This window comes from Xenopus laevis, chromosome 6S (genome assembly GCF_017654675.1).
Source record: "Xenopus laevis strain J_2021 chromosome 6S, Xenopus_laevis_v10.1, whole genome shotgun sequence".
In the NCBI taxonomy this organism is placed as follows: Eukaryota; Metazoa; Chordata; class Amphibia; order Anura; family Pipidae; genus Xenopus; species Xenopus laevis.
The window spans coordinates 77,165,059-77,192,550 of NC_054382.1; the positions used below are offsets into that span (position 1 = coordinate 77,165,059).

At 40.4% G+C, this 27,492-nt stretch overlaps 1 long non-coding RNA gene across 1 annotated transcript; it reads left to right on the forward strand.

The window, feature by feature from the left end:
- Positions 1-19,128: 19,128 nt before the first annotated feature.
- Positions 19,129-24,631, forward strand: LOC108704449. The gene is made up of 3 exons (XR_001933590.2): positions 19,129-19,430; positions 23,175-23,219; positions 24,525-24,631. It is a non-coding gene; the product is annotated as an uncharacterized LOC108704449 (long non-coding RNA).
- Positions 24,632-27,492: the final 2,861 nt, after the last annotated feature.

The window sequence follows — 27,492 nt, forward strand, 5'->3', positions numbered from 1 at the left end:
TATAGATGGATGAATACATATCTGTAGAGTGTATAAAATGCATGAATATATATCTGTAGAATGTATATAGATGGATGAATATATATATATCTGTAGAGTGTATATAGATGGATGAATACATATATCTGTAGAGTGTATATAGATGAATGAATATATATATATATCTATAGCTATATCTGTAGAGTGTATATTGATGGATGAATATATATCTGTAGAGTGTATATAGATGGATGAATATATATCTGTAGAGTGTATATAGATGGATGAATATATATATGTAGAGTGTATATAGATGGATGAATATATATCTGTAGAGTGTATATAGAATAGATGGATGAATATATATCTGTAGAGTGTAGATAGATGGATAAATTTATATCTGTAGAGTGTATATAGATGGATGTATATATATATCTGTAGAGTGTATATAGATGGATGAATACATATCTGTAGAGTGTATATTGTTGGATGAATATATATCTGTAGAGTGTATATAGATGGATGAATATATATCTGTAGAGTGTATATAGATGGATGAATATATATCTGTAGAGTGTATATAGATGGATGAATATATATCTGTAGAGTGTATATAGATGGATATATCTGTAGAGTGTAGATAGATGGATAAATTTATATCTGTAGAGTGTATATAGACGGATGTATATATATTTGTAGAGTGTATATAGATGGATGTATATATATCTGTAGAGTGTATATAGATGGATGAATACATATCTGTAGAGTGTATATTGTTGGATGAATATATATATGTGTAGAGTGTATATAGATGGATGAATATATATCTGTAGAGTGTATATAGATGGACGAATATATATCTGTAGAGTGTATATAGATGGATGCATATATATCTGTAGAGTGTATATAGATGGATGAATATATATCTGTAGAGTGTATATAGATGGATGAATATATATATTTTTCATAACAGTGTAGATAGATGGATGAATATATATATCTGTAGAGTGTATACGAGATACCGGCCTAAGCGATTTCGTTCCGGAACACAGCGAACTAGACAACCGCACTAGCGTCTGGAAAGACTAATAAACACCTTTTATTTGGTTTTATGTGAGTTTAACTTTTAAAATGTTCTATGTATATTAAAGCGATTTTACACTATTAGAAGCGCATCTCTCCTAGTTAATCCGGAGTTGAATCTGGACGATTAATGGCTGATATGCTCCAATCTATAAAGAACGTCTTTAAGTACCCAACTATTGTTGCGGGCGGATCACAGAAGGATAAAAACGAGTCTTGCTGAATGAAAGAGCTTTTTATTCACGTGAATGTGTAGATAAAAGCAATTTCACACAGACGGGTAGTGAAAAGCCAACTAACCTACTATACTATATTGGAAAATTATTCTTTTCCCTCCATCTCATTTTTCTCTTTTCTATCCCTGAGCTTCTTGGAGAAGCGCTGTTTCACAGGTTTTTGTATTTATTTGTATATTTCTACCGGTTGGAGAACGGTTACAAAACGGCAACAAAGTGAATTTCCAAAATCCATATCTTTTCCTTTGAAAGCGACATCAAATTGACTAATAATGCAGCTTTTCTTTTAAAATGTCCAATAGAATGGGGTGAGAATTATGTATGTCGCGTCTTGCATTTGATATAGAACAAGCATTTAAGAAGGTTATGCAGCAGATATGGATACATCACTTAAAAACTAGTTTAGGATTGTCGCAAAAGACACTGCTTTGATGGGGTGTGTCAGCCTATTCATATTTGTACAAACAATGTGACCAAATGTGTCTCTTTTTCTTCCTGTATGGCTCGTAATTCACTTTTCTCTAAACATGCAAGTATCACATGTATTTGGAGTGCTGAGAAATTTGAAATTGTTTACAGTTTTACTATGTCTCTTGCACCCAAAATTTGCTTTTAGACTATACAATGAGTGGCATCACTGCTGAATATGTACAGTCATATGAAAAAGTTTGGGGACCCCTCTCAGCCTGCATAATAATTTACTCCACTTTCAACAAAAAAGATAACAGTGGTATGTCTTTCATTTAGAAACACAGATCAAAGGAGGGCACTCCGAGCAACAAAAAGAAGTTTTTTGGGAATAAAGCATCAAATGTGAAAAGGTGCTGTTAACCCAAGGATACCACCAACAAGTAACCCACATGTCACATATAATGGGTTTGCATGCTTTAAATAATATACAAAAAAGCGGTGGTATAAGGTAAATTTATTTTATATAGATAACAAAAATACAACAGGTAAATCAATATCTTATACAAGACAATTTTACATAATATTACTAATGAGCATATACATACCACCAGTTTTGTAAATTCAAAGCAAAAAGGAGAAACAAACCACAAGGAACGGATACACTTTTCCAAGGAATGAGAATACCCCAAACTCTCGGCACACTAGACTTTGTCAAGGGGGATTCTGATTCTTTTTTGCTTTGAACTTACAAAACTGGGGCAATTGTTAAAGTCGAGGGTCAGATAAATTCAACCCAATATCAACAAATTCTTCAGGATAATGTTCAAGCATCAGTCACAAAGTTGAAGTTACGCAGGGGTTGGATATTCCAACAATGCAATGACCCTAAACACACTTGGAAATCTACAAAGGAATTTATGCAGAGGGAGAAGTACAATATTCTGGAATGGCCGTCATGGTCCCGCAAGTTGAATGTCACGGAAAATCTATGGAATGATTTGAGTCATGCTGTCCATGCTTGTCAGCCATCAAATTTAACTGAACGGGAGAGATTTTGTATGGTCAAAAATACCGCCATCCAGAATCCAGACGCTCATCAAAGGCTATAGGAGGTGTCTAGAGGCTGTTACATTTGCAAAAGGAGGCTCAACTAAGTATTGATGTAATATCTCTGTTTGTTGGGGTGCCCAAATTTATGCACCCGGCTAATTTTGTTATTATGCATATTGCATATTTTCTGTTAATCCAATAAACGTTGTCACTGCTGAAATACTACGGTTTCCATAAGGCACGTTATATATTAAAAGGAAGTTGCTAATTTGAAAGCTCAGCCAATGATAAACAAAACTCCAAAGAATTATGGGGGATTCCCAAACTTTTTCATATGACTGTAGATGTATAAATATGGAGGTGTTTTTTTCCTTTAATGTCAGCTCTCCTGCCACTGTCCAGTAGCTCAGCATTCAAGTGGGTTAAAGGACCAGTAACATAATAATTGTTTTTTTACAAAATTCGTTAGTATACATCGAAAAAAAACACCAACACAAATTAAACTTTAAAATAGCAAAGCCTTTATTAAGAAATAACTTACCGAAACTCCACTTCCGGTCCTCTTCAGAAAAGTCGACACGGCGACCATCCATCCTGCGGCGCTTGATTTCTTCTCCTGGCTATTGTAGTGACAGCATGTGAAGGAGTCCGATTTACAGCTTTGCCGGCCGAACTGGTGCTTTTGAATGGTCCTTTATTTGGCGACTTTCGGTGACTCAATGGACGCGCTGCCCTCCTCTCCTTTGCTACACATCATGCGGACTCGGGCAGGCGAATCGCTTCTCCCCGGTGTGGGTTTGCAGGATCCTCTGCAGCTCTTCCCAGTGTGTGAATCTGTTGCCCGCAGAAAAGCCAGTTGCAGACAAGGGCCGCTTCCCGGTGTAGCGGCGCAGGTGCACTTTTAGATGCGACTGAAGTGTCCCAGTCCTGCTGCACTATAGTCCGTATCCCAAGGCTGCTGGGACACCCAAAAAACGCTGAGAATATAGCTGGCTATAGGGAGCACCTGCTGAGCGGATGGGGGGCGCCGGGTGTCCCAGCATGAGGAGCGAGACAGAGAGGCAGCGGACTTTTAGGGCTTGGCCCCACTCTTGCCCCCACCACTCCCCTGTGGAACTGGCCCGTTCAGGGTTCTATTACCTGTAGCCCGGCGACAAAGTTCAGTGTTTCTTCTGTGGGGGGATCCGGAGGAGCTGGTAGCCGGGGGACATTCCGGACACCGCAAGTTCTTTCCCTCCTGCCGTTTCCTCCAACAGCAATGGGGCACCAGGCCACAGGTATGGACAGGTATTGGGGCAGCTTTCTAGGGAAGAACCGGACCGCACCAGCGAGCCAGTGTACCCCGAGATGTCTGGGCTCCTTCCACACCTGGCCACGGGAGCCCTGAGGAACTGACTGGAGCCGGCTTCTTTTACACCGGTGCTCTGCAGGGCTCCCTCCACTCCCAACTGGCACGGACTATAGTGCAGCAGGACTGGGACACTTCAGTCGCATGTAAAAGTGCACCTGCGCTGCTACACCGGGAAGCGACCCTTGTCTGCAACTGGCTTTTCTGCGGGCAACAAATTCACACACTGGGACGAGCTGCAGAGGATCCTGCAAACCCACACCGGGGAGAAGCGATTCGCCTGCCCGAGTCTGCATGATGTGTAGCAAGGGAGAGGAGGGCAGCGTGTCCATTGAGTCAAAAAGCACCAGTTCGGCCAGCAAAGCTGTAAATCGGACTCCATCACATGCTGTCACTACAATAGCCAGGAGAAGAAATCAAGCGCCGCAGGATGGATGGTCGCCGTGTCGCCTTTTCTTAAGAGGACCATAAGTGGAGTTTCGGTAAGTTATTTCTTAATAAAGGCTTTGCTATTTTAAAGTTTAATTTGTGTTGGTGGTTTTTTTCAATGTATACTAACGAATTTTGTAAAAAAAAAATTTGATATTACTGGTCCTTTAAGCAGCAGATGTGGATACATTTATTTTAAACTAGTTTAGGACTGACGCAAAGGACACTGCCTTGATGGGGCGCGTCAGCTTATGCATTTTTGTATAAACACTGTTACCAAACAAGTCTCTTTTTCTGCCTGTATTGCTGATAATACAATTGCAGTTATCCCACTTCATGTATGCCTTTTACCAGTATGGGCCGAGGTATACATGTATGAGGCAAGTTGCTAATTGGATATTAGAATTTGCAAGAACGAAAGAGTATCTTGGCAAAATGACATTACTCTAGGACCCTGAACTAGGAGTATTCAGACAAAAGAGGTACGTACTGAGCTACTTCAAACTTCCCCATGTTGCAACCAAGCACATGGCTCTTCTACCTACCCCTAGTTGTGGCCCTGATTTTTACATGTTTATTAATAATGAGAATAATAGATATTTTGTCTAAATCATTTAAAGTTTACAATGCTTTAATGAATACCTTCACAGAAAGTGGGGGCAGAGGAGGGCCCTAAAAGAAGTTGCTGGACTTTGGGGGAACCTCAATCCCAGGACTCATTCTTTTGCATTTTTGGACTTATTGCTTTAATGAATATGCAGCCAACAATGTTCCCTTTAATGTTCCCTTTAATTCTCTGTAGATTGTGGCTCAAAAATACTGTATATTAAACCAGTGCTGTAACTATAGAAGAAACAGATCCTACGGTCGCAGGGGGGTCTGGATTGCAGGGTCGGCTTCCTCTGCAGTCCTAGAAATCCCCCCCTCTCCAACCACTATCTTTTTTTTCCCTGGTGCAAGCAGGATGGTAACAGGGAATGCATGGCAGCAGGCAGGTGAAGGGAGGGTCCAGGAAAGAGCTACCCCTCTGATTTTTTTTGCAGGGGGCCCAGCACAGCATTGTTAAACCACTGCATAAGGCTTTTTAGATGCCAGCCAATATTTTACCACCTAGCCAGCAAGTCTCCAGCTAGGGCCAGCTATATGTTTACCAGGGCTAGCAATATGTTTACCAGTGGCAATCCTATCTATAAATCCCTCCCTTTACCCTGCCTCTCCTGCCTCCATACAGCCCATTTCCCTGTGCTCCTTGCCCACCCATCCCGCCCACTCCCATTTTGTCATCACTCCACCCCCAATCTGAAGGTCGGTATTATTGGCTCAGAAAGGCGGCAAGCCTAGTTTAGTGTTATGTGTGAATAGCATGGCGGGTGGGTCACAGCAAGTCATTTTTGACCACAAACAGCTTATTACATTGACAATTATGCTATTATTATGCAAATCACAGTGAAGCTGTTTTACTTAATTTTGTTGTCAAGAAAAAAATCACAAGCACAAATGGAAAAAAGTGACAAAACATAAGTGACTTTTCACACTCTTTCCCCTCAAATGTTATTTTTTAAAATAAAAATATTAAGCAAATTTTAACATAGATGAGATTGTGCTTTTTTTTGTGGAAAAGAGTCACACACCACTGGGTAATAGTGACCATAATGTGATTTTATTTAATGTCTGGTGCAAAAAACAAATATACACTGAGGTAGCAAAGACCCTGAATTTCAGAAAAGCTAATTTTGGTGCCTTGAGGTCTGCCCTTCAGAGCATAGATTTGGGGCATTAGGTTTTCAGCTAAAAACACAGAATAGAAATGGTTGTCATTTAAAATGATATTACATTGTTGCAGATCTAAATTTATAATCTTAAGAAGTAAATGTAAAATCACTAAAAATCACCCTATGTGACTTAATACAGAAGTAATTGGAAAGAAGAGAAAGGCATTTAAAAAATACAAGTATGTGGGGACAGAAGCTGCATTTAATGAATATTATCAGTATAATAAATGTAAAACTGCAATCTGGTAGACAAAGAAAAGAAATTGAGTGCATTGTGGCAGAGGCTAAAACTAACACCAAAAAGTGTTTTAAGTACAGTATATTAATAGTAAAAAGATGCAGGTTGAGAGTGTTGCTCCTTTAAATAATGTTAGCTATATGGTTGTAACAGATACAGAAAAGGAATATGTGCTTAATCAGTTCTTTTCTTTTCAGTGTATACAATAGAGGAGTCAGTTCTCAGGCTCAATTCATAGCTGCACTGATAGCTCAGCTCAATCTAGTCTGTGGCTGACTCAGGATATGGTTCATAAAGCTTTAATAAAAATTCATGTAAACAAGTCACCAGGGCCAGACGGCATACACCCCCAGTTTCTAACAGAGCTTAGTTCAGTTTTTAGACATGCCTCTATTTCTGATTTTCTCAGATTCACTTTCATCTGATATGGTACCTATGGATTGGATGAAAGCTGATGTCATTAAAATATTTACAAAGGGATTACAATCTCAGCCTGGCAATTATAGGCCAGTAAATTTGGTGGTGGGCAAATTATTTGAAGGCTTGTTAAGGGATCACATTAAAAATGTTGTCCTATTGAATGTAATTATGAGCAGCGATCAGCATGGCTTTATGAAGGATAGGTCATGTCAGATGAATTTGATTGCTTTTTATGATGAGGTAAGTATGATGCTGGGCAGTGAGGGAGCAGTAGATGTGATTTTTTTGGAGTTTGCCAAAGCCTTTGATACCATGCCCCAAAAACGACGCTTTCTGGTCTGTTGGGCCTAAAGAAGTCATTTGCACGTGGATAGCAAAGCGGCTACAGGATCGGGTACAGTGGGTGGTTGTTAATGGTACATTCTCTACTTGGAGTAAGGTTCTTAGTGGGGTCCCTCAGGGCTCGGTATTGGGTCCACTTTTATTTAACTTGTTTATTAATGACTTTGGTGAGGGTATTGTAAGTAATGTATCAGTGTTTGCAGATGACACCCAACTATGCAGCCCAATTAATTCCATCCAGGATGAGGCATCCTTCAACAGGATCTTGACAAACTGGCAATCTGGGCAGTTACGTGGCAGATATTTAATGTTGATAAATGTAAAGTCATGTACCTGGGATGTAAAAATATCCAAGCCACTTATACCCTTAATGGGACTGCACTAGGCAAATCCATTATGGAAAAGGACCTTGGAGTCCTTGTAGATGATAAACTTTGCTGTAGCAAGCAATGCCAGTCAGTGCCATCAAGGGCAAACAAGGTATTGAGCTGTATTTAAAGGGGCATAGATTCACAGGAGGAGGGGGTCATTCTTCCACTATACAGAGCACTGGTAAGGCCCCATCTAGATTATTTCTTACGAAAGGGGAAATGAAACACACCATTATTTCCGGCTCTTTGCCTTCAAAGCATTTATTGCAGCAGAAAAAGTGGCACAAGCTTCATTAAATACTCCTCATGTGATTAATCCTTCATTCCATTAAAGGGGTGGTTCATCTTCAAACAACTAGTTGTTTTCACCAGAAACAACTTTTTCCAATTACTTTTTATTTTCTATGTGTGACTGTTTTTCTAATATTCAAGTGTAAAGTGCCATTTTTCACCTTCTAAGGCTAGGGGCACACGGCGCGATTTCGCCGCGATTCTGCGCTGGGCGAGTTGTCGCTGCGTTTTTTAAGCCGAAATAGCTTTGCTAACTTTGGCGCTGGTGTCAATGCAAATCGCGGCGAAATCGCTGCGCTAATTCACACGCGGCGATTCTTTTTCTACTGTCGCCCGGAAACGCCCAGCGAGGCAACTTCGGACGACAATAGAAAACGAATCGCCGCGTGTGAATTAGCGCAGCGATTTCGCCGCGATTTGCATTGACGCCAGCGCCAAAGTTAGCAAAGCTATTTCGGCTTAAAAAACGCAGCGACAACTCGCTTAGCGCAGAATCGCGGCGAAATCGCGCCGTGTGCCCCTACCCTAAAGCAGCTCTGGGAAACTGTTCTAAAGTGATACATTGCTTATCTTTGTCCCTGCTCAGCAGAATCCCTGGGTTTCATTATAGGCAACTGTTAGAATTGATACAATAGTTGTTAATACTCCAGAGATGCTGCTGAGAAATGGATCAACTAAATGTTGCAAAATTGTAACAGTTTGAGTCTAGCAGCTCAGTAATTCAGGTGCAGACTAAACACCAGAGACAGGGACATTCAAATTTAAACTTCAATTTTGGAAAAATAAAACGGTAAAAATTAAATAATGGAAAGTAATTGAAAAATATCTTTATTTCTGGGAAACAATCTGAAAACAATTGAACTGAAAAATCTGTTTGGAAGGTGAACCTTCCAAACAGCCAATTACATCTTTCCAAATATCAAAGTCCTTTGCTCTAATGGCATAAAGTGTCCCAATTCATTGTGATGCATAAACATTCATTGCCTGCAATATAATAAATATCATGTCCAAATAACAGTCTCACGTCCAAGAGAGAAGGCCCAGCAAGCAATCCACAAGTTATTGGTTATGTGTCAGTGATGAGCTATCTGCATAGGTTGCAGACTAAGACCTGTGGTGCACTGGTAATGAGAACCATAGGAGGGAGGTAATGAATTCAGCCAACTCTCTCCTGTTTTCTTTCAACTTGAATACATCTGGCTGTGAGTCAGTAAACCCTAGACTGCTATTTTGCAGACCAGGTACTAAACAGAAAAGGTGACTCCAACATAACCAAAATATCAATTCCTTTAACCCTTTCCCTGCCAGCCGTTTTGTCCTAGATGCGAACATCTACTGCCAAGCAGTTTTTAGATATTTTGCACTCTTTCAATTTTAGGCCCCTTCCTGGGGCGGTCTTTTAGTTTACCCAGGAAAATAATATATTGTTTTTTTCAGGACAACCTGAACTTTCAAAATATGCAAGAATTTTGGTGTAATTCTACTTCTGTAAAAAAATATAGGCTTCTAAGTGTCCAATAAAATGAAAAAAATCATGTTTCACAAAGAACAATCACATATATCAGAAACATTATTTACTTTATGTATGAGAACACAGCTGATTTGGAAAGGTCTATGTCTCCTGAACGCGGCAATACCAAATATATATAGTTTTATGGAGATTTCTCACTTGTATAGATCAAAATCTAAAAGCAGTACACTAGCAAATGTCCAAAGCACCGCTCCCCAAACGGCATACTTCTGATTTCAAGGCCAAACATTCCACTAACAGTAGGTTTACCCTAGAAAACTACCCATTATTAGAAAGAACAGATTCTGGTGAATCAAAAATGGGTAAACATATCGTTGTACTCCAAACTACCAAGTTGCAATTGTTTCCTAAAGTTATAATGTTTTATAGAAATTGGTGAATTTTTTGAAAAATGACCTCAAAGCTTCCAATCTACAGAATCGTATCTCCCACACATCATTAGGTATCAATGTAAAACACCCCAAATATGAAAGCCTGGGGTCCACTGAACAGTTTGATGCGAAATATGTATAGGTGTACCCAAGCACGTGACATATAGGGGCCCTAAAATGTAGACACCTCATTTGAGCTATCAGTTCTGTAATTCCAGATACTGCAAAATCAACACATTTGCATCGTTTTGGGGTGGGGTAAAAGTAAAAAAAAATAAGTTCATCCCAGAAAACCATATATTTTTGGAAAGTACACATTCCCACGAATCTAAATTGGGTATGCATGTCTTTGTACTATAAAGTACCAAGCCGCAAACGATTCCTAAATTTGGTGATTTTGGCGACATTTCCAAAAATCACCTCAAAATTTCTACCCTGCAGCATCGTATTACCCACATACTTTTAGGTATCAAGAGAAATCACCCCAAATATGAAAGCCTAGGGTCCTCTGAACAGTTTGATGCCCAATATGTATAGGTGTACCCAAGCACGTGGCATACAGGGGCCCCAAAAGGAAGACCCCCATATGGTCTGTCATTTCAGGTACTGCAAAATCAACACATATACATCGTTTTGGGGGGGTCAAAAGTAGAAAAAAGTGGGTTCACCCCAGAAAACCATATATTTTCGGAAAGTACACATTCCCACGAATCTAAATTGGGTATGCATGTGTTTGTACTCCAAAGTACAAAGCCGCAAACCATTCCTAAATTTGGTGATTTTGATGATATTTCCAAAAATCACCTCAAAATTTCTACCCTGCAGCATCGTATTACCCACATACTTTTAGGTATCAAGCAAAATCACCCCAAATATGAAAGCCTAGGGTCCTCTGAACAGTTTGATGCCCAATATGTATAGGTGTACCCAAGCACGTGGTATACAGGGGCCCCAAAAGGAAGACCCCCATATGGTCTGTCATTTCAGGTACTGCAAAATCAACACATATACATCGTTTTGGGGGGGTCAAAAGTAGAAAAAAGTGGGTTCACCCCAGAAAACCATATATTTTCGGAAAGTACACATTCCCACGAATCTAAATTGGGTATGCATGTGTTTGTACTCCAAAGTACAAAGCAGCAAACCATTCCTAAATTTGGTGATTTTGATGATATTTCCAAAAATCACCTCAAAATTTCTACCCTGCAGCATCGTATTACCCACATACTTTTAGGTATCAAGCAAAATCACCCCAAATATGAAAGCCTAGGGTCCTCTGAACAGTTTGATGCCCAATATGTATAGGTGTACCCAAGCACGTGGCATAAAGGGGCCCCAAAAGGAAGACCCCCATATGGTCTGTCATTTCAGGTACTGCAAAATCAACACATATACATCGTTTTGGGGGGGTCAAAAGTAGAAAAAAGTGGGTTCACCCCAGAAAACCATATATTTTCGGAAAGTACACATTCCCACGAATCTAAATTGGGTATGCATGTGTTTGTACTCCAAAGTACAAAGCCGCAAACCATTCCTAAATTTGGTGATTTTGATGATATTTCCAAAAATCACCTCAAAATTTCTACCCTGCAGCATCGTATTACCCACATACTTTTAGGTATCAAGCAAAATCACCCCAAATATGAAAGCCTAGGGTCCTCTGAACAGTTTGATGCCCAATATGTATAGGTGTACCCAAGCACGTGGCATACAGGGGCCCCAAAAGGAAGACCCCCATATGGTCTGTCATTTCAGGTACAGCAAAATCAACACATTTACATCGTTTTGGGGGGGTCAAAAGTAGAAAAAAGTAAGTTCACCCCAGAAAACCATATATTTTCAGAAAGTACACATTCACACGAATCTAAATTGGGTATGCATGTCTTTGTACTACAAAGTACCAAGCCGCAAACCATTCCTAAATTTGGTGATTTTGGTGACATTTCCAAAAATCACCTCAAAATTTCTACCCTGCAGCATCGTATTACCCACATACTTTTAGGTATCAAGAGAAATCACCCCAAATATGAAAGCCTAGGGTCCTCTGAACAGTTTGATGCCCAATATGTATAGGTGTACCCAAGCACGTGGCATACAGGGGCCCCAAAAGGAAGGCCCCCATATGGTCTGTCATTTCAGGTACTGCAAAATCAACACATTTACATCGTTTTGGGGGGGTCAAAAGTAGAAAAAAGTGGGTTCACCCCAGAAAACCATATATTTTCGGAAAGTACACATTCCCATGAATCTAAATTGGGTATGCATGTGTTTGTACTCCAAAGTACCAAGCCGCAAATCATTCCTAAATTTGGTGATTTTGGTGATACTTCCAAAAATCACCTCAAAATTTCTACCCTGCAGCATCGTATTACCCACATACTTTTAGGTATCAAGCAAAATCACCCCAAATATGAAAGCCTAGGGTCCTCTGAACAGTTTGATGCCCAATATGTATAGGTGTACCCAAGCATGTGGCATACAGGGGCCCCAAAAGGAAGACCCCCATATGGTCTGTCATTTCAGGTACAGCAAAATCAACACATTTACATCGTTTTGGGGGGGTCAAAAGTAGAAAAAAGTAAATTCACCCCAGAAAACCATATATTTTCGGAAAGTACACATTCCCACGAATCTAAATTGGGTATGCATGTCTTTGTACTCCAAAGTACAAAGCTGCAAACCATTCCTAAATTTGGTGATTTTGGTGATATTTCCAAAAATCACCTCAAAATTTCTACCCTGCAGCATCGTATTACCCACATACTTTTAGGTATCAAGAGATATCACCCCAAATATGAAAGCCTAGGGTCCTCTGAACAGTTTGATGCCCAATATGTATAGGTGTACCCAAGCACGTGGCATACAGGGGCCCCAAAAGGAAGGCCCCCATATGGTCTGTCATTTCAGGTACTGCAAAATCAACACATTTACATCGTTTTGGGGGGGTCAAAAGTAGGAAAAAGTGGGTTCACCCCAGAAAACCATATATTTTCGGAAAGTACACATTCCCATGAATCTAAATTGGGTATGCATGTGTTTGTACTCCAAAGTACCAAGCCGCAAATCATTCCTAAATATGGTGATTTTGGTGATACTTCCAAAAATCACCTCAAAATTTCTACCCTGTAGCATCGTATTACCCACATACTTTTAGGTATCAAGAGATATCACCCCAAATATGAAAGCCTAGGGTCCTCTGAACAGTTTGATGCCCAATATGTATAGGTGTACCCAAGCACGTGGCAGACAGGGGCCCCAAAAGGAAGACCCCCATTTGGTCTGTCATTTCAGATACTGCAAAATCAACACATTTACATTGTTTGGGGGGGGGGGACAAAGGTAGAAAAAAGTACGTTCACCCCAGAAAACCATATATTTTCGTAAAGTACACATTCCCCTGAATCCAAATTGGGTATGCATGTCTTTCTACTCCAAAGTACCAAGCCACAAACCATTTCTAAATGTGGTGATTTTGGTGACATTTCCAAAAATCACCTCAAAATTTCCACCCTGCAGCATCGTATTACCCACATACTTTTAGGTATCAAGACAAATCACCCCAAATATGAAAGCCTAGGGTCCTCTGAACAGTTTTATGCCAAACATGTATAGGTGTACCCAAACACGTGGCATATAGGGGCCCTAAAATGAAGACCCCCCCCATATGGTCTGTCATTTCAGGTACTGCAAAATCAACACATTTACCTCGTTTTGGGGGGGGGGCAAAAGTAGAAAAAAGTAAGTTCACCCAAGAAAACCATATATTTTCGGAAAGTACACATTCCCACGAATCTAAATTGGGTATGCATGTCTTTGTACTCCAAAGTACAATGCCGCAAATCATTCCTAAATTTGGTGATTTTGGTGACATTTCCAAAAATCACCTCAAAATTTCCAACCTGCAGCATCATATTTCCCACATACTTTTAGGTATCAAGATAAATCACCCCAAATATGAAAGCCTAGGGTCCTCTGAACAGTTTGATGCCCAATATGTATAGGTGTACCCAAGCACGTGGCATATAGGGGCCCCAAAAGGAAGACCCCCATATGGTCTGTCGATTCAGATACTGCAAAATCAACACATTTACATCGTTTTGGGGGGGGCAAAGGCAGAAAAAAGTAATTTCAACCCAGAAAACCATATATTTTCGGAAAGTACACATTCCCACGAATCTAAATTGGGTATGGATGTCTTTGTACTCCAAAGCCATGGAGCTTAAAGTTATTGATGGGACACTAGGAGTTTTTCTAGAGGTTGAACATCCAATTACGCCTGTGTTCTACATTCTTCCGAAGATACACAAAAATTTGAACAACCCTCCGGGACGTCCCATCGTATCATGTGTGGGATCCCTTCTTTCTCCCCTTTCTGTATTTGTTGATCGCATTATCAATCCATATGTTACGGTACATAAGTCATATCTTAAAGATACAGGAGATTTTTTGGATAAGATCCATTCATGTAGAGAACTAGGGGATGACATATTATTAGTCACGCTTGACGTGGAGAGCCTCTACACCTCCATCCCACATGATGGGGGTGTGGAGGCGGTCCGCCTCGAGCTTGACAGTGATATGGCTATGGATAATGCCCAAAAAAAGTTTGTCATACAATGTCTCGAAATGGTTTTGTATAATAATTTCTTTTTGTTCCAAGACCAATACTATATACAAATACGAGGTACGGCGATGGGATCGAATGTGGCCCCGTCCTACGCGAACATCTTCATGAATAGATTTGAGGAACAATACGTTTACACCAATACGTTATTTACGAAATACTGCCACAAATGGTTTCGGTTCATCGATGATGTTTTCGCTATCTGGACGGGGCCACAGTCGACCCTAGAGAGGTTTGTTGGTGAGATTAATTCTGCATTACCGTGCATAAAGTTCACCACAGCGTCCAGCTCGGAAAGTATTCCGTTTTTGGACACACGGGTGTCAAGATGTGGTGGGTCCCTGTCGGTTGATCTGTACGTCAAACCAACCGACAGGAACACCCTACTTCATTTTGATTCCTTTCATCCCAAGCAGGTAAAAAAGTCCCTGCCTAAATCCCAGTTCACCAGGGTTAAACGAATTGTAAGTGACGAGCCCTTGTTGAGCTTAAGACTGACCGAGATGCAGGATAAATTTAAAGCAAGAGGTTACCCTAATGATATGCTTACGTCACAACGCAGACAGGTTGAAATTGAGGGAACAAATAAGAAAATGTGCCAGATAACTCATGAGCAAGATCGCATTCCTTTTGTCTCCAAGTTTAACACCTTATCCCATAATGTTTCAAATATTGTAAAAAAACATTGGAAAATCTTGAGAGAAGGGCTTCCTAACGTGAAGAGCTTCCAAAATTTCCCTATGATGTCTTATAAGAAAAGCAAAACCCTAGCCTCAACTCTAGTAAAATCTGATATAGGCAGCCAAAAAATGAAACAAGGCACACTAAGATCAATCAAATGTGGCACTTTCCCGTGTTTGGGATGTAATTGTTGTTCAAACTGCCAAAAGGGTGAAGTGGTGCATCATCCTCGACAGGGCACACCTTTTAAGATACGGGGATATTACACATGTGCCACAAGCTTTGTAGTATATAGCATCAAATGCCCTTGCGGCTTTTATATGTTGGTCAAACCTCACGCCCTATCCGTGAAAGAATTAGAGAACATAAGTCAGCAATTAGAACAAAAAAGGTTGACCAAGCAGTTGCTGCACATTTTATAGAGGCGGGACATGGGGTACACCAATTAAACTTCCAGGTACTGGACCATATTCCCATGCTTAGACGAGGGGGGGATCGCAAAAAACTTTTGCTTAAAAAGGAAGCTCAATGGATCAGGAGACTTGGGACACTTTCCCCACAGGGACTGAATAGGGAATACGACCTACAGCCTATTTTTCGCTGAATTTGTCATTTTATGTATATTTTTTAATTCGCCTTTTTAATCTGTTTTTGTTTTTCAGACAACTTGCATACATTGAGTGGTCTTTGACCTACAAAGTATTTATTACGAAACTCAATGACTTGAAGTATTGAATAACAGTATGTATGTAATATGTTTTCCTTTTTTTGATACCTAAATGTAACCAACAGGTGGTGTGCCTTTGATACAATGTAATTATCAGTATAAAAATATGTATGCAAATTGTTGCGTATACTGCTGTATAACCAGTAGATGGCGAAAATTCTCTTTGTATAAAAGGGGTGGTTTTAGTGGGTGATTTTAGAGCTTGAGAAAAGGCCGGTAGGCCTGAAACGTCGCAGACCAGGCTGTTTGCCAAAAATGTACCAATAAAGGCATTTTAAATGGATGGGTGCTGTACGGAAAATCTTCTTTCTTAACTAACGGTGGATGATGGACCACTAATGGTACGTGCACCTGATATTGCTTTTTGATTAAGGAATCCAGCTGACTCAAGCACACAAACACTCCAAAGTACCAAGCCGCAAACCATTCCTAAATTTGATGATTTTGGCGACATTTCCAAAAATCACCTCAAAATTTCTACCCTGCAGCATCGTATAACCCACATACTTTTAGGTATCAAGAGATATCACCCCAAATATGAAAGCCTAGGGTCCTCTGAACAGTTTGATGCCCAATATGTATAGGTGTACCCAAGCACGTGGCATATAGGGCCCCAAAAGGAAGACCCCCATATGGTCTGTCATTTCAGGTACTGCAAAATCAACACATTTACATAGTTTTGGGGGGGGCAAAGGTAGAAAAAAGTATGTTCGCCCCAGAAAACCATATATTTTTGGAAATTACACATTCCCGCGAATCCAAATTGGGTATGCATGTCTTTGTACTCCAAAGTACCAAGTCGCAAGCCTTTCCTAAATTTGGCGATAAAAGCAACGGTTTTTACATTTCTGAAAATCGCCTAAAAATATTGCAATTGGCCGCATTTATCTCACCCAACTTCTTACATACAATTGTAAAACACCATAAATACTGATGCCAAGGGTCTACTGAACAGTTTTATGCCCAATATGCATTGATATACCAAGGCAGCTGGCATGTGACCCCAAATGTAAATAGTGAATATGAGTTTTCTCTGCTGCCGATTCGCCTTCTGTAAACATAGACCATTGACTTCATATTATGTGCCTCAAGACCCTCCTAACAGCAAAGACCCCCCAAAACCATATGTTTTTGGAAAGTACACATTCTGACGAAAACAACCAAGATAAAGACGTCTTTCTACAGCAAAGTACCAAACTGCAAAACTTTTATAAACATAGAGATTTTTACATTTCTGAAAATCGCCTAAAAATGTTGAAGTATGCCACATTTATCTCACACAATGTTTTACGTACAAAGAAAAATCACCCCAAATATGGACATCAGAGGTCTACTGAATAGTTTGATGCCCAATATGCATAGATTTACCAAAGTATATGGTGTGTACGGCCCCAAATGAAAAATGTGCATATGAATTTTCACACTGGCCAACTAAGCTGCTGAAAAGAGAACCCCAACTGTGCGTTATGTGCCGTAAGACCCCCAAACTGTAAAAAGACCCCAGAAAACCATATATTTTTGGAAAGCATATATTCTGACGGATCAATCTAAGTAAAATAATATACCAAAGCACCAAACAGCAAAACTATACTAAAGATACATAAGGAACAGTAATCCAGGGATAAAATTGCAATAAAACCACAAAAATTGTGCAAATCAATGAAATAACAAAATAACTGCACCGACAGCGTAATTAGTGGCCGAAATCGATTATCCAATAGTCATGCTGCTGAAATAAACAGTTTTTATGGGTAAAAAAAACACAAATTGGTGAAATGAAAAAGTAAAAAAAATAAAATGTGTATACATGTGTGTACACTTCCAAGAATTGTGTGACAGTGTATAAGTGTGTATAAGTGTGTATATAAGTCCATATAAGTGTTTTTTTACTACTAAAATATGTGTGTATGTGTGTATAATGTAGGTAGGTGTATGCAAGTGTGTAAAATAAAGGGCACTTACCGTTTTTGGCTGATCTAAGAGCTGGAGAAGAGAGATCTGCAGATTCACAGCAAGCAGGAAGTGTGTGGGCGTCGCTGGAACACGAGGTGAGCAGGAGGAAGCAGAGCAGCAAGGCAGACACGCGATTTGCTGTGTCTGCCTCTTTTAGGTCGGCCCTGCGACAATCCAGTCACAGGACCGACATGACAGCCCCCCAGCCTCGTTGCCCAGGGGGCTGTCAATGCTGCTAAACCTCTGCAGAGGCGGCTAAAGCCGCTGATGCAGAGTACAGCATGTAAAACTGCAAGCACGTACAATGTACGTGCTTGGCAGTTAAAGCCCTTGCCTGCCAGAACGTACGGTGTACGTGCTTGGCAGGCAAAGGGTTAAAGTGACATGACCAACTGTAAGTTGGACTTGAGGTTATCTGTGAGAGAAACAAACTGAAACACATTCAAAACATCAAATATAATATGGTACTAAGAACTATTATATGGAAACCTGTTATCTAGAAAGCTTTAAAACATGACAGTGCCATTCCCCACAGTATTGTATTTCATCAAATAAACCTTTAGTTTAGCAAATTTGCATTTCTCTGTAAACTAATAACTGAAGCAGTATAAATCAATGTTAATGCAATGCTTACCTTTTCCCCTCCAGTTGTGATGACCACTCAAGGGCAATGTTGTGCTAGACATTCTTACTGACTCAATCTAAATTAAATACATTCAGAACAGATCACATTTGTTATTTTTTCTAATAAATGCCCATAATGATACTTGATAAATCATTCTCCTTGTTCTGGCACTGACCTTAGTTTGAACTGTCCAATCTCTGTTGACTAACTATGCTTCTCTTTACTACATTTAAACCAGTGCTGGGAAAACACAAGTACAAGGCCTTGGTCTGGTGATTTTTATAGGTAAGAGAAATGAAGGAAGATCAGACTGTGTAAAACACTGTATAAATTGTGTAAAACAGGGGATTTAAAGGAGTACAAAAGTCAAAACTTACTTATTGTCCCCTTTTGTAGTCCTCATATATTCCTTCTTAATCGCTAAATTTATTTTTGCAAATTACCTTATTTGTATTAATAAAAGTAGCTTGTGAAGTTGCAACCTGTGGAAGCAAACCCGCCTCCATCTTAGTAAAGGATGCCTTTCTGCCTTCAGGCAGTTTCCATAATTGCACATGTGCCAAAATCCCTCCCCCTAACCCCCAGAGGCCTGCTCCAAATGAAATCCACCTTTCAGCACTCCACATAATTTACTGCTAGCAGCGCTCCTGCTCTCTCCCTTCTCACGCTGTTAGTCCACACCAGCAGCTCTGTGTAAGAATCAAAGGATTTGAGCTGCATCATGAAGACCAGACCCATTGATTTCTATTGGCTGGTGGGCAGACTAGATTGGGACACAAGCATGCGCAGAATGTTTAAAAAGGTTGTAACGCAACTCCTGTGTGCCCAAGGAAGCGGGGAGAGTACAGTAAGGAATTTTGGTGACGTCACCCAGCTATGAGACTGGGCTTGTGCTGGCAGTGGATTTGCATGTGAAAGAATATGGAGAGACTGGATTCACTCTGTGCAGTAAGTGATAACACAGAAGGCCTTTGATTTAAGCCAGCATGTTCCTTAACCCTTCATTGTCCTTTAACCAACCCTACTAGGCTGCATACAAAAGTTGCATCTCAAATAAATAAGCATTTCCTACAGCTTGTCTGACGTGTAGTCACTTCAGTGTCATAGTAGCAACACACAGGCCTGTTGTTTTTAACTGCTTGTGTTTGAACTTTAATTATGCTCAGCCTTGGATGTTATGACCCAGCAATATTAGAGGTATCCTGAATGAAAGGCTTCCATTAGTAGGAAAGTGCACTCGGCAGATAGTTTGCACAGACATATCTGAACATGCACTTATATGTACCAGTAGTGTAACCCATAGCCACCAACCTGTAATTAGCTTTCATCTGTCTAGTTTTTCCACGTTAATAAAAGCAAATGTTTGGTGGGTTTTCAGGGAGGAACATTGAGAAACATTGCAAAGTCAAATCAGTGTAAGAACTAGTTAAGTGTGTGCTTGGGTGCACAGTCCCCAATCAATTGCAAGGCCAGAAGCAAACCAACAAAAACGCTTGAGGGAAAAAAATATAGTTGAATCTATCAAAACAATCACCTTGATCATAAAAGCAGTACTCACTGAATTACGATATTGATCCACAGCTTTAAGAGGCCTATTTATCAACAGTCTCATTTTAGTGGTTTAAGAGGTTTTTGAAACCACGACTAAACTCACAAACTCTAAAATCACATATGTCATTAAAAAATTCGAACTGAAAAAGTCACAGAAAATTTGCGAAAACCGCAACTTTTTGGACTTGTCACACAATAACTACAACTTTTTCATATTGTCTCACAAAAGCCAGCATCAAAAACACCCAAAAACCTCTAAAACCACGAAGCAAATAAAGATCTTCCATTTATAAAAGGGGTATCTGCCATTCACGTCTAAATGATTTTGGCAGGTTTTAGCTGGAGCATTTTTGGATTCGTAAAGGTTGCAGTTTTGATGCATAGTAAATCCAAGCTTTTTTCCCCCCATGACATTTTGGGATTTTTAGCAGCAAAAAGCTGGACCCAAAAAAGTTGCAGTCCAAAAAAAATCTGCCCCTAGGAGATACTTCAGATATCCATTTATAAAAGGGCTGACATAAACATAACCACAATCTAGTTTATTCAGATTTATAGATGAAACAGTAAAGTTAGAGGGGTTGTTCATAGTGATATGCGGGTCGAGAATTTCTCGACCCGCTCCCTATGCGCACTCGACCCAGGCCTGCTGCTCTCCTTTATTTATAGACCCGCACCCGCGGGGCAGGCGGAAGTGTATAAATTCCGGCGCCGGAAGCCGGCAGTACTAGGTCGCGGGCGGGGAGAGCAGGAGAAGAGCTCGACCCGCACACGCCCGCAACCCGTGCATTTCGTCCAGGGGTCGGCCCAAACCCGCCCGACCAGTGTGTCCCGTGGGCCTCGGGTCGGCCCGCACATCACTAGTTGTTCACCTTCTAACCCTTTTTCAGTTGGTTTCAGATGCTTTCTATTTTCTATTTGTGAATGTTTTATAATCTTGAAGTTTAAAGCTTCATTTTCACCTTCTTACGTCATCACCTATTGCTCTTTTGAGCTGGGCTGGTGATCAGGCCGAGCCCTGACCCACTGCTGTCTCTGGTAGGGCGAGCTATGGGCCCCATATAGCCAGAAATGTGTCTTGGCCAAGTATACTACTTTCTACAGGGGGAGGACCTCGTTGATGGACTTTTTCCATGAGCTCTTGGAAAGAGTTAAGTTGCCCCTGCTCCACTTTCTGAGTGAATGCTTCACTCCCAGAGAGGCCCAGAGGCCAGATTCAGGAAGCCCAGGAGATGGAGTCTCAAATTTGCCCATAGGGGTGTGCATGGGGGCCAAGTGTTGGTTTTGGGTAGAGTTGTATAAGGTACAACCCAAAGATTCTCATGATGGTAACCATTGTGGCAGTGTATGGGAAAACCGAGTGTTCGCCCCTATTGAGGGGATTCTCTAGTGCTTCCAATAAGGTGGTGCACCCTACGTCAGCTGTCAGTACCACATTCAGCTTGTGCCACATTCTGCTGAATAAATTATTTAAAGGCATTGCAGAAGGTAGTGTTGTGTTTCCTCCCTATGAGAATTTATCTGCTGAAACCATCTCTGGGGTAGGTACACAGGGGTGTTAAGGAACTCGGGCAGGAAGATCATTTTGACTAGATTTGCTCTCCCCACTAGAGATACGGGAAGGTTTGCTGTTTTTCTAAAGCAGCTCTGGGAGAGGGGGGTCACCAACTCTGTAAACTGTTCTAAATTAATAATTTCATTGATACATTTCTTATCTTTTTCCCTGCTGAGCAGAATCCCTTCGTTTCACTGAAAGCATCTGTTGGAATTGATGCAATAGTTGCTAATATTCCATAGAGACTGCTGATTTTGGAAAAAATAAAAATGTTAAGCAATTGAAAAACAATAAATTACAACAATACTTAGGAACAATGCAATCCTTTAACTCTCTCCTGCCGTTCCCCTTCAGTCTCTCAGCTGCACAGAAGAATATTACACAAAAAAAACACAATGTTTTTGGATCAGCACCTAAAGCAAACGGAGAGAGCAGAAACAAACAAAGACAGAAAATATGGTGTCGTATTTTTTGATTTGTTTCAGACATCCAGTGTTTGGAAAAATAAAGTGAATATTTATATAAATTTTCTTCTAAATTAATTCTTCCTCCAGTGTTGCATACAATTATGTATTTTCCCAAAGGGCACCTTCACCTTCAACAACTTTGGCTAAATTGCCTACTCACAAAATAGCAGTACGGTTATCTCATGTAGTAATAGTACTCATATATCCTTCGTTTTTCCCAAGCAGTGCAGTATCCAGTATCCTCCCCGATCAATATTCAGACTCCAAAGCAGGGATTTAAACAGATCATGGTATAATATCGTTTTATTAAGAAAATGTTAAAAAGTTAAAATTCACACTCATGTTTCATGAGTTAAAAGTCATATATAAGCAAAAGTCCTTTTTTTGCAGGTACCGTGCGGTATTTTCAAAAGGGGAGAAGTTTGCCGGCGTCTCATATACTTCAATGAATAGTAAATGACTAGATAATTACCATAAAATGCACGGAGGTGATATTTAGGGAGGCAAAAGCCAAGCTTGTGTTTTGTTTAAACTGTACAAAGGGCAACTCATGGCTATCAAATTGAAAGTGCCTTGCTATAACCAAACTGTCCAATCCAGTATACAGACACTCAAAACACCCAAACCAATTAGTATCATGCAATATATTATTGAGACTTATGGGGACTATTTAGCACCTATACAGGCACATTTTTCTGATTTTCAGAGGATGCAGGATATGGTAGTCAGTCATGGATCCACCCCACTCTTAAATCCTCAAAACCAGGCAGAGGTGCATTACAATTTTTCACACTGGAAAACCTGCTGTGTCATTGAACGCAGCCTGGATAAGTCTGGTGGCTGTTTATTAGATCATGAAAGGTGGCAAAGATGATAATTGTATGTTGCATCTTTGTATAACATTGCATTGAAAGATCGCATGGCACTGGACATGCTCAGGATCTGATACCAGAAATAACTGGCCAAATTGCCACAATGGGTATTCCACAGAGTCTGTAAGGCATGTGAAAGCACAGCTAATTGCTTCACTTTTTCAGTAGTAACTTTGACTTCATATCTGTAACTTCTCTTAAAATAACTACAAATGAATTCTCCTTGATTAAATAACCTTTCTTTTTGTAGCAGGTTAAAATGTCATTTGTTAAAGGCATCAAAAAAGTTGTTTAGGTAAGTATGTTCCTTATTCCTTATTAACAAATGTCATTAGATTCTAATGCAATCATGTGGAAGTGAAAATAGATGCATTTAAAAAATATCTAGATATAGGGGCACATTTTCTATGGGTCGAATATCGAGGGTTAATTAACCCTCGATATTCGACCATCGAAGTAAAATCCTTCGACTTCGAATATCGAAGTCGAAGGATTTACCGCATTTCGTTCAATCGAACGTTCGAAGGAAAAATCGATTAAATCCTTCGACTCTAACTATTCGAAGGATTTTAATCCATCGATCGAACGGTTTTCCTTCTATCAGAAATTAGTTAGAAAGCCTATGGGGAAGGTCCCCATAGGCTAACATTGGTGCTCGGTAGGTTTTAGCTGGCGAAGTAGCTAGTCGAAGTTTTTTTTAAAGAGACAATACTTCGACTATCGAATGGTCGAATAGTCGAACCATTTTTAATTCGAATCGTTCGATTCAAAGGTCGAAGTAGCCAAAAAAAACTTCGAAATTCAAAGTTTTTTTCATTCTAATACTTCACTCGAGCTAAGTAAATGTGCCCCATAGTGTTAATATGTTATTGATATGCTCATGCTAGTGAGGTGAACTTCCACTTGACCCCTAATACCTGATTATTATTTTATTATCAAACCTGTCGAGGTTGCATAAAAGTCAATGGGAACAGTCCCATTTTTTGGTTGTGTCGGGGGTTTTGGGCAATTTGACTATGTTTTCTGAGCTTTCAGGTGAAAACTCCAAAAAATTCGCAGTTTTCGGGGAAAATTCACAAAAGAATCATGAAAATCTGAGCTTTTACGCAAAGGTAGTTTTCTGGGAAAATGTAGTAATAAATAAGCATTAAGAACCCGAGCGGCTTAGATCGGAGTTTGTAGCAGCCGATATTGAGATAAATTCGGACCTTGATAAATAACCCCCTTAATGTCCAGTATGTGTTAGCCAAGGAATTAAGAAGGATGGTAGTCGAATTCAGGCAAAGGCTCAAAGGCAGGCATCGATTAGATGTGGTCAGGAACAAAGAAGAGGGTCAGAAGTCAGGAAACAGTCAGCAGAATGTAGTACACCTAGGCATACTAACAAGTGCGACTTATTTTCGGGCATTGAATACTAGGGATGGGCGATTTTTTTCACCTTGTTTTGCCGCAGAATTGACGCCCATAGACTTGTATGGCTGCATGTGCATGTGTCAAAAAAAAAAAGACGCGACAAAAAATGGGCACTGGCGACAATTAGCCCATCCCTATTGAACACGTCTTGACGTTTCTTTTATTTTTAATTTTTACACCGTTTTAGGCTTGATGATGTCACGGCATGATGACGTCTGTGTGTGGCCCTGGATGCCACCATCTTGATTATGAAGCAACAGAGCGCTCCTGACACAAACATTGAAAAATAAACATTTAACCAATAAAGACATTTTTGCTTTTTACATTAAAATATTTTATTACATTTGTCAACAAATGCACACCACCAATACATCACAAATCAAGCAGGATTCTTTTTTTTTTTTGGAAAAAGCAACCCCCCAGCTCGAGGGCCATCCCTTATACAAGCAGCTGAGAAAGGAGCATTCAACATGGAAGAAGAGTTTTTTTTTTTTTTTTTTAACAGGTGTTCTTTTTATTGAATTTTCAAATAGGGGGGGGGATACAGAAAAGAAGGGAAGGGGGAGCAGACAAGGAAAAAACAAAATTACAGCAGCAGTTATGACTTCACATTCTGTATACAGTCAAAGATCAGCAATATTTGTATCACACATTTATGGCAAGGTTAACATATGTGTCTCCATCCAGACACCCCATATCTTTTCAAATTTTCCAGGTTGTCCTCTTGCCTCGTAAGTCAACTTTATTAGCGGCAGCATCTTATTAACATAGGCAAACCAGATCGCTTTCTTGGGAGGAGTAGGGGCCATCCATTGCAGTATTAGTATCTTTTTGGCATAAAATAACAATGTCCTCACTAGTACCCTGGTGCTATTGGCTGGTATCACATCATCTATGAGGCCCAGGAGGCATATTTCCGGTTTTCCCAGAGGGGGTAACAGCAGTGTATCAACTATATAGCCTACCACCCTACCCCAGTATCTAGATATTATAGGGCACGACCATACCATGTGCCAGAGAGAGCCATCATTATCTCCACATCTTTTGCACACTGAAAGGGGTATTTTGCCCATTTGATGAAGTCTATTAGGGGTCAAATAAATCCACATCCACACTTGTGCTTATGAGAAACTGATAAAGCCTGTCCGTTACTTCCTCCCATTGCTCTTCGGTCAAACTTGGGATATCCACCCGCCATTGACTATAAAGGGAGTGGAACGGGGGGGATTTGGAGGATTGTAGGCATGCATAAAGCAGGGAAACCATTTTAACTGGGTCCTCCTTCCTCAATTGTACCAGAAGGGTTGGTTCCCCCAACTCCAACTCCCCAGACCCGAATTGTGCCCTAAACATGTGCCTTAGCTGTAAATAACGGTACATAGGAAGGTCTGGAATTCCCATCTTGTCTCTTAATGGAATCACATCTATGAACCTCCCATTACTTATAATGTCCCCTAGGTATTTGACATTGTTCTGAGCCCAGAACCACATGGCCTCGGATGGAAAGAAGTGCTGGAGATGTGAGTTCAACCAGAGAGGTAATCTTGGGGAGATGCTAAGGGATGGTTTTTTTGAATGTTCTCAGAGCAACTAACCAAGCCGCGTGAGGGGCTACCATGCAAGGGGGTAGTGTAGGCGAGTCCCTTGGTTTCTTAAGGATATAATTACTAATGGCTTCTAGGGATCCCACTAGACGGTCTTGTAGAGGTAGATTAGGATTACTCAAATCTTGTGTTAAGCACCAGTTGTTGTAACTAAGTTGGCTAGCTATATAGTAATCGTAAAAGTTAGGGAGATTCAATCCTCCATTCGTATATGTAGCCATGAACTTGACTGACGAGATTCTTGGAGCTTTATTACACCATAGAAAGGGGGTAATCAGAGCCTGTATGGCCTTACAGGTTTGTTTGGGTATTACCGTCGGGGAGTTATGAAATAGGTATAAATACTTGGGTAAATAGACCATCTTTACAATATTTATTCTGCCCCAGAGCGTTAAAGGAAGATTGCCCCAAGCCTGCAGTACAGTGGTTAGTTGATGGTTATTGGGAATTATGTTCAAGGGTACAAATTGTTTGGGATCTAGATGGATGGTTATTCCCAAATATTTAAAAGAATTAACCCACTTAAGGCAGGAATCAGCTGCTAGCTGGGGGTCTAAATCTGGGTCTAGAGGAAATATCACAGATTTAGTCCTGTTGATGTGGAGGCCAGCATATATTGTAGATTGGGCAAAGATATTTAACACTTCTGTCAGAGATGGACCGGGATCCGCCAGGTAAATTAGAACATTGTCCGCATAGAGTCAGATCCTTTCCTCTATCCGGCCATACTTCAGACCAGTTAGGTTAGTGGAAATACGAAATTGAGTGGCCAGTGGCTCTATCGCTAAGGCAAACAGGAGAGGCGACAGGGGGCAGCCCTGGCGCGTCCCCCTGCCGAGAGGAAAGGACGGAGTGATGAAGTCATTCACTAATACTTGAGCTGTGGTACTACTGTATAGCAACCTGATCCACTTAATAAATTGTTTGCCAAAACCAAAGGACTCTAATACTACCCATAAATATGGCCATTCAATTGAATCAAACGCTTTTTCGGAGTCTGAGACCACCACCCTGGATCCCACATTGTCATGAGGGACTTGCATATTATAATAAAGCCTTCTTAAATTAACATCTGTGGACCTCTTGGGCATAAAACCTGTTTGGTCAGGTTCGATTAACTGTGTAATAACTTGTTGCAATCTGACCGCTAGCACCTTTGCCAGAATTTTGGCGTCCACATTTATTAGGGAGATGGGACGGTATGAACCACATTGTGCTGGATCTTTCCCTTCTTTATGGATCAGAACAATGAGTGCATTAGCAAAGGAGGGCGGGAGTCTACTTTCTTGGTTAGCCTGATTTAGGATTTTAAAAATTGTGGCCGATGTTTTTCCCCCAAGGTTCGGTACCACTCAATGGGTAGCCCGTCCGGTCCAGGGGCCTTGGCCAGAGTCATAGAAGCAATTGCTTCACGAATTTCACCTGGTGTAATGGGACTGTCAAGCATCACCGCATGCGATGGGTGCAATTTAGGCAAGGGAATATCTAGTAAAAAATTCTGTTAGCTGGGCATCAGTGTATGTCACCTGTGAGCGATATAGATTGGCAAAG